The sequence below is a fragment of the Parasteatoda tepidariorum genome, chromosome 7 (assembly GCF_043381705.1).
Source record: "Parasteatoda tepidariorum isolate YZ-2023 chromosome 7, CAS_Ptep_4.0, whole genome shotgun sequence".
Lineage (NCBI taxonomy): Eukaryota > Metazoa > Arthropoda > Arachnida > Araneae > Theridiidae > Parasteatoda > Parasteatoda tepidariorum.
In genome coordinates, this window is record NC_092210.1 from 81425161 (window position 1) to 81434688 (window position 9528).

A 9528-nucleotide genomic window follows, 5' to 3' on the forward strand; every position below is an offset into this window, starting at 1 on the left:
GGGTTAAGTGTGGACAAGTAATAAAATTGATTATTTAACTATTCTTGCTTTTAAAAAGAAAAAGTATAATCAAAATGGAACTGATTTTAACCTAAAAATACAGTCTGAAGTAAATAATCTTAACTTTTCTTTAATTTTAATTAATGAAAAGGTCTAATATGTATTAATTTATAATTGACAATTAACTCAATTCCAACTAAGTAACTAATAAAGAACTGCTTGAATGACGAATAGAAACATTAAAAAGTAGTAAAGTGAAAGTTTAGAAGGAAAAATATTATTTGTTGTTTATCTAAGTCGAATATGATTCTTATTTTTTAAACTATACTTTGCAAATTAATCTTAAATCTCAGCTGAGAAGCCAATTCATAATAGCATTTCTGAATTATCAATTTAATAAATAAAATTAAAGAGATAATATTCCAGAAGTAATTAGTATAAATAAAATGTGTTTCTCTCTTTATTAAAAAATCGTAAGGGTCGACGACTCTGTTTCGGGGATTCAACTTCACATTACATTTTGTTTTCATGCTTAAAAACTATCAATCCCTGGGAACTTGAAAATTGCGTAAAAAGTGTCGGGGAAAGTGTGTAGAAAAGAATTTCAAGATAGTAAAGATCCGTTAAAATCCATATTGCAAAAAAACTGAACTTAGTGTTTGATATTCTTCTATTTTCAAACACAAACCTGATTTAATAATTTAAAATAAAAATGACAGCTACAACAAAAACCATCCATAAATTCGGTGCTTCGAAATGACACTTATAAGTAAAAATAGAGCCATAGGCAAGCGTCGCCAAGTACAAAATGATATCGACGTTTTTTTCCCCCAGAAAATTTCAGACAATAAGAAATTTTAATCCACAAACAATAATTTGAGTCATAGTTGCAATTGGTCGAGAAAAAAATATGAATGGGAGAAAATTTTAAACTGGCATGTTTTGATTATTGTGATCAGTTTAGATTTCAGATTTCACCTATTCTGGACAGTTTTGAGTACAAATTGATCCATATGTCAGATAGCAAAACAGGGAGTGGACTTCCGATCTTTTCATAAATCCAAACTACAAGGGGATCAATCGCAGGAGGTATAAATACTCTTTTAACCGCCTGTCATGTTTCAGGGGCCGTCCTTTCAGTCAGGTACAAAAGACCCACCCAGAAAGAAAAGAACTCGATGTCTACCAGACAGGTATTTTAGGCAAAGAAAGGCTGTCTAAGAAGATATCTTAATTGACTTCTGAACCTGGAAAAAAATACGGAAAATTTTCTTTGGAGAAGCTCTCTGGAATAAAATGAAAAGATGCAGCACGGTAAAAGAAGACTTTAGCGAACAATATACCTCCCGTCGATAAATTCCATTCTTTAACACAAAAGCTGATAAAACGATCTCGGAAGGCGCCAGAAGAACGTTAACCAATATGACCGACGTAAAATATAGAATAAATAGATCAAAATCGGATCCTAGTAATTTTTCTGGAATAAGAAGGAATACACAATTTGATGAAATCTGGATTGTAATTGTATCTGTTCTTTATAGGATTATATCTTTGCTTTATGCAATTGCGTTTTCAGCAAACATTAATTGATGAATGTGACATTTGAAATGTTTATAGCTAATTTGAATGAATTGAAATTGAAAATCTTTATGTGAATATTGTGAAAAGTGTTCATAATTTTCGCAAAATTTGTTAGTGGGCAAAACTGGCCTAGGCTTTAGGATTCTTTCTCTACAATTTTCTTTTTTCGTGTCCAGAAATCGATTGTAATTTCAAACGTAAACGAATTGCGATATCATCAGACGATAACGATTTCCTTTTCTTTATTTTAGATTGAAATTCAAGACCACACTTCTGCTCTCATCTTTTCGATAGAAGCTAAATTTTTGTTCGACTTGCACTTATCTAACGAGGCTTTTACAACTACAGAGATAGATAGACACATGGAGAAGGAAAAAAAATACCCGTTCTTTTTTTAATATTTCGATTCTTCCAGTGACAAACATAAATCATTTGGACAGCACGATTCATCTTAGTTTTATGTATCTAGCGTTTATTTCAAATTCGATGCGCAAATACTACTTTGATACGAAGAAGAGGATGGAAGGAAAGCGGACAAAAACAGAGAAATGTATTTAGTGACGTAACGAACATCAGAGGTCAGAATGTCTCTTTTGAAATAAATGCCATTCAAGACATTTTGATCTTTGATTCCATCAAAACAATCAGTTCGAGGAGTAAAATCAGTTCATATAAAAACAGCGCAGAAAATGATTGACTTTTTTGTCTTCAGGTATAACTAAAATAATGTTTTTCAGCAACAATGTATTTCTATTCAAAATTAAATAGGCATGTAATTAAAATTTGTAATAAAAGGGTTCTTTACTCAAAATCATTCTCCGATGTAAAAGTATCCTTATAGAATGGATCAGTTTAGTGAAACGGAGATTTCGGAGCTGTTATGACGATGTTCTTCGAAAACAGACTGAAAAGTTAAATCGGTCTTTACCTCAAGAAAAGAGAAGATATATTTCTATTAATAAATTATACTTACTTCGTAATTAAACAGCGCTACTTTCGCTAAGAAATTCTGTTTTTTTCTTCTTTTTTTCCGCAAGTAGGTTTTCGTAGATAGTATTGATATCTTAAACCAGAAAAGCTGGTTGGTTGGTTGGTCCTAATGCCACTTGCCACACCGTCAAGCCTGCTTGGTGAAACCGAGCAGATTTAAGGCAGAGTGTGCGATTCTTGTTTTTCAGTGGCGCCATCTATAGCCAAGAATTTGACTTCGCCACAGCATACGTCACACCTGCTTATAAGGCGCATTCATACATCCATTCATTCATCCACAGATCGAAATTTTGACCTGAATCAGAGAACGATCAATCTCCAATCCGGTACCACGAGAGGTATTGATTTGTTATGGGAACACGGAGGACTTTTGCGACTCGAGAGATTTAACGTGCATCAGTCACTTTGGCCGGCGGGGTTCGACCCCACGAACTCTCGGACATGGGCCCAGCGCCCTACCGACCAGGCTATCCCGGCCACCAGAAAAGCTGTCTGAGGTAATCGAACTGTAACATTAACAGTGATTTACGTGACTTTGCTTTGACGTTAATTTCTTAACAAAAATTTCTCGAAATTAAGTAGTTCATCATGACTTAATGTAACTAAAATGCTTAATAAAAAGTAAAAATTTAGATTATTTTGTTTTTGGATAAATTTTCTAAGAAGGCATGGATGTTTGTAACGAGAAAATATACTTTAGATATCTTATATTTATTTAAAAGTATCGAGAACCTCAATTTAAAATTTCAGTAAAATTTCTTACTCATTCTAAAACGACAAACATAAACAACCGGAAGTCCTGCTGTCCTTCTCTGACGTCGCAGCAGAACGTGTCTCTTTTTTCTTTCTTCGTTTTTTTTTAAACATTCTAGGTTTGTTTGTATACTCTCTGGATATTCATTGTCCCGCAGTGGACTGATCGTTAAGACACGGTTCCCAGCGGATCACCGAAGTCAAGCATCACTGGCTGCGGTCAGTGTGTGGGTGGGTGACCACTTGGATCAGTCTGCGTAGGGACCGAAGGTGTGCGGTATTGGTCCTCGTTAAACTGTTCTACTGTAAAGTACTCGACTTCGCGTGCAGGTCGTCGGGCTACCGAAGCGGGGGTGCCACCCCCTCTGCAGAGGCTCATAATTGTGATGGCATGTCTTCGGATCATCCTCAGGGATGTTTCCCAGACCGTCGCCAATAGCCCATTGTGCAGCTCTAGTGNTAATAAAAGGTTCTTTACTCAAAATCATTCTTCGATGTAAAAGTATCCTTATACAATGAATCAGTTTAGCGAAACGGAGCTTTCGGAGTTGTTATGACGATGTTCTTCGAAAACAGATTGAAAAGTTTAATCGGCCTTTACCTCAAGAAAAGAGAAGATATATTTCTATTAATAAATTATACTTACTTCGTAATTAAATAGCGTTACTTTCGCTATAAAATTCTGTTTTTTTTTTTCTTTTCTTTTTTTCCTCGCTAGTGGGTTTTTGTAGATAGTATTGATATCTAAAACCAGAAAAGCTCGTTGGTTGGCTGGTTCTAATGCCACTTGCCACACGGGCAAGCCTGCTTGGTGAAACCGAGCAGATTTAAGGCAGAGTGTGCGATTCTTGTTTTTCAGTGGCGCCATCTATGGCCAAGGGTTCGAGTTCGCCACTCCATACGCCACACCTGTTTATAAGGCTAACCCATTCATACATCCATTCATTCATTCATCCACAGATTGAAATTTTGACCTGAATCAGAGAACGATCGATCTCCAATCCAGTACCCCCAGAGATATTGATTTGTTATGGGAACATGGAGGACTTTTGCGACTCGACAGATTTAACGCGCATCAGTAACTTTACTACACGGGGAGTCTTCGGCCGACGAGGTTCGAACCCACGAACTCTAAGACATGGGCCCAGCGCCCTACCAACCAGGCTATCCCGGCCACCAGAAAAGCTGTCTGGGGTAATCGAACTGTAACATTAACAGTGATTTACGCGACTTTGCCTTGACGTTAGTTTCTTAACTAAAATATCTCGAAATTAAGTAGTTCATCATGACTTAATGTAACTAAAATGCTTAATAAAAAGTAAAAATTTAGATTATTTTGTTCTTGGATATATTTTCTAAGAAAGCGTGGATGTCTGTAACGAGTAAATATATTTTAGATTTCTTATACTTATTTAAAAGTATCAAGAACCTCAATTTAAAATTTCAGTAAAATTTCTTTCTCATTCTAAAACGACAAACATAAACAACCGGAAGTCTTGCTGTTCTTTTCTTACGTCGCAGCTGAACGTGCCTCTTTTTTCTTTCTTTTTTTTTTATTTTAAACATACTAGGTTTGTTTGTATACTCTCTGGATACTCATTGTCCCGCAGTGGACTGATCGTTAAGACACGGTACCCAGCAGATCACCGAAGTCAAGCATCACTGGCTGCGGTCAGTGTGCGGGTGGGTGACCACTTGGATCAGTCTGCGTTGGGACCGAGGGTGTGCGGTATGGGTCCTCGTTAAACTGTTCTACCGTAAAGTGCTCGACTTCGCGTGCAGGTCGTCGGGCTACCGAAGCGGGGGTGCCATCCCCTCTGCAGAGGATCAAAAATGTGATGGCATGTCTTCGGATCATCCTCAGGGATGATTCCCAGACCGTCGCCAATAGCCCATTGTGCAGCTCTAGTGCGACGTAAATGAACTACCACTATCACCACTGGATACTCATTTATTCAGAATTTTATTTCGAGTCGTGTTTTCGTATAAGAATGCGAAACATTTAAACTTATTTAAAAACATTTTCCTGATTATGCTAAACAATAACAAAGTGCTTGTTGTTCTTCAAGTTGACAAGTTTCACAAACAGAGAAATTAATAGGATATTACTATGAAAAAGATGTTAATACTACAGGAAACCAACATAAAAGTACGGCAAACAATCTAAAAATGAGAAGCTTCTGTGAATGACTCTATTGTAGTTTCACTTGAAACTCCACCTGAAACATATCTTATTTAAATCGGTTATATATTTTTAAATGTACACAAACCGTCTGTGATCTGAGAGACTTTCCTCTTCAATGCATTACTTCATTAAATTCAGCCTGACAAAGTCTCCAGGGAATTTAAACATTTTCATATCAGACAACAAATTAGTACATCCATGCATAATGCACTCAAAAGCGGAATAACTGTCATCACTTGCGAGTAAATGTGTCGTCATCTTAAACAAATAATTATCTTAAAAAATAATGCAAACAAGAAGGAAAAAAAAGAAGAAGAAGAAAAAAAAGAAAAGAAATCAATACAAGCGAATCAACCTCTTCAAATACTGCCCTTTAACGTTGAGACCAGGAATCACGGCCTAGAATAAAGTCAATAATTAAGTCTTAAAATGATGAGGGATCTTTATCTTAGATGATAAAAAAATCTTAAAATTATCAGGAGTTTTCTGCAAGTTTTATTTTTGTAGTCACGGCTGTTATTATTGGCGTCATTTTTAATAAATTTTGTTTCCCATACGAATTGAGTTTAGTTTAAGTGACAAGGTGAGCGCAGTTTAGTTTTGTAACAACAATTTTATAATTAATTTTAAATTGCCTCACAAATTTTGTTTTACTTTATTGAATATTTTTAAAGTTACAGCGGAAAAACTTAAGATTAAAAAAAATTTAAAACAAGAAAATTATTTTTTTTTTTGTATTTTTCATAAAAATGTAAATTTTTTAATAAATATTTAAGCTAGGTTTACGAACTTTCATGCAGTTATTTTAAATAGCAGTCAAAGTAATCGATACAAGTCACAAGCTAATTGTTTGTATTTTTGTATTTAACAATTTATTCTACTCAATTGACTTTGAAGAAATTTTTTTTCTTATTAGGTCTTTTATTTTTTTTTTAAATCCTCATTCCGTCATTCTGATCATAAATAGCTACGTATCGTCTTTATATTTATTTATTTATTCTTTTACTATCCTATACCTATTTTTATTTTGCATGAAACATGTTTTTTTTTTTTTTTTTTCAAAATAATTTTTTTGAAAATTAACACATAGCTGCCAACTGTTCAGAATTTTTCGGATTTGTTCCTAATTTTTTTATCAAATCTAAAAATCTGATATTTTTTTAAAAAATCTGAATTTTCCTAAATTTCCAGTATTTTTGCTTTGCAAACCCTAGTTCTGATCGCCACAAGCTTCCTCTGATTATTGTGCAATAGTAATTTTTAGTAGCTTTTTATTGGAAAATACTATTCCAATAGCTGTTGCTGATCATTTCACTAAATGGAATCTTAAACAACTATTATTATTTTTGAGAAAATGTATTGCAGTATTTAAACACATGCGTCAGAAATATTTGCTTACGTCGTAGATTATTATTTACCTGTCTTTTATAATTTGGAGAAGAATAATTATGTATTAAAAAGTAATGGTTGTTTTTAAACTATTATACCGGTATTCCTAATTATAAAATATTAATATTATAAATTTCCTTCAAAGGATAGTGTTTATAGTTTCGTTTTACTAATTTACTTAAGATATTTTAATATTTGACAATTAATGCTAATATTTAATAGTTAAATTTTTGTCTTACTCTCGTAATTGGTGCGTAATTTTGTCGCATATAGTGTTCCTAATTTTTGATTCCTAAGGTTGGCAGCTATGTTAACACTCACCTTAATAATTTCCAGAAACGCATAGAAAAGGAAATGGTAGAAACATTTTCTGGCCTTTTATGATTTTTAAAAACAGATTCGGCTGAGTTTTGCCTCGTATTCATACAAGCTCTAATCAAAGGACCAGGTTCAAAAACAAATTTCAGTTTATGTGCTGAAGCTCATACGCAAAACCATTTTCTGCAAAATAAAGATTGGCGTACTTTTAAATTGAAGAATTTTATACACCTCAATCTATGAACTTTAAGAAAGAAAAATATTCTTAAATTAGTTCCTGGATTTCAAATCGAACAAGGTTAAAGCAAAATGACCCTAGAATCCTAAAATAATTTTTTTCCTTCTTCTTGAAGTCAGAAGACTCAAAATAATGATTGACAAAATATGCCCATTTTATAAGGGATTTATTAAAGTGAAATCTTGATAGCTATGACTGATTTAAGCAGGGAGCAAGAATGATGAATTGCAATGCATTTAATCTTTTGCCCGCTAGTATTTGATCGATTGACTTGTAAGTGCATTTATTTTAACCAAGATTTTGGAAAAAATAGAATTCCAAAAATGTAGCTTCAGCTCTGATTGTTAACACACCTGGAGAAGAAAAAAGCTGCAAGTTTAGTCATCAGAAATGCAGTTCTTTTTTTCTAATAGAAAAGAATACGACTCAGAATGAATTATAAAGATTTCTAGTGAAGAATAATTTTAAATCAAAAATGAAATTCGGATAATTTTTAAGGCGTATTTTTTTAAAAAGAGAGAGAGAGGAAAGGAAATTTTATCTAATCCTGAAAAAATAGCAGGTTTTTCTGTACCAAAGATTAAATGTTATTTTTGTGGTCTTAGATTCCCAATACGAATTGCTAAGGAGGCCATATGGTCATTCAGTAGTGCCAGGGAGGAATTAAGGCGGGGATAGCCTGGTCGGTAAGGTGCTGGGCCCATGTCCGAGAGTTCGTGGGTTCGAAATGTTAAATCTGTCGAGTCGCAAAAGTCTTCCATGTTCCCATAACAAATCAATACCCCTGGGGGGGGTACTGGATTGTAAATCGATCGTTCTCTGATTCAGGTCAAAATTACGATCAGAGGATGAATGAATGATGTATGAATGGGTCCGCCCATAGAGTTAAGAGTATAAGTAGAGATGAAGATAATATTCCAGAAGTAATTAGTATAATTAAAATGTGTTTCTCTCTTCATTAAAAAATCGTAAGGGCCGACGCCGCTGTTTTGGGGATTCAACTTCACATTACATTTTGTTTTCCTGCTTAAAAACTATCAATCCTTGGGAACTTGAAAAGTGTGTAGAAAAGTGTTCTGGAAGCTCGATGAAATTAAAAATTTGACATTCCATTATATTTCCGAAAAATATTAACTGTTAAATTTGTTGGAGGAAAAAAAAAAATACCGGCGGTAGGAATACAATTACAGAGTTAAAGTCTGGCATGCTGAAAGGGCCACTATTGCTTAACACAATTGTTTTTTTTTCCCTTCAAAAGTTTCGAAAGTTTTTGAATTAAGCTTTTTTTTTGCGAATTTTTTCTCACTCTTTATGTACTTTTGCTTTACGTTACATTTTGCCTTGCTGCTTAAAATCTATAAGACTTAGAAACTTGAAACTACGAAGGTGGGTCAAAAAAACGTACAAAGAGTGCAAATAAAAATAAATTAATAAATTTAAAAAAAAAGATGATTCTATTGTTAGTTTGAGGATATTCGAACTGTTGAACTAGAAGTAAAAAAAAAAAAAAAAAGTGTTGGTGGATTTACTGTCCGCTGAAATGCAATGCAACTACATAGTTGAAAATTAATGTGCTGAGAGGACCATTTTTTATAATTTTAATGAGAGCTTTTTTCGAAATTCCCATTTGTTCAAAAGTTTTCATAAATTAAAGTGCTTTTTACTAATTTTTTTTTCAGCTCTTCTGCTTTAAATATTGACTATTTATCCATTGTTGTAGAAAATTTATTTCCCTTCACGAGATCTTATACACTCCCGCTCGAGTAGATGTCAATCAAAAGTAGCGAGAGAAAAAGCTTTTATGTGTTTGTGCGATATGAAAAATTAAAACATTTATAGCAAAATTTCTTTATCTCTTATGAATTTCAAGAAAGTAAAGATCCGTTAAAATTCATATTGCAAAAAAAAACTTTTGATATTTTTCTATTTTCAAACGCAAACCTGATGTAACAATTTAAAATTAAAATGACTGCTACAACAAAAACTATTCATAAATTCGGTGCTTCGAAATTACACTTCTAAGCAGTGCCGGATTAAGAGGACGTGGGGCCCTAGGCCATTCAAATTTTTGGGG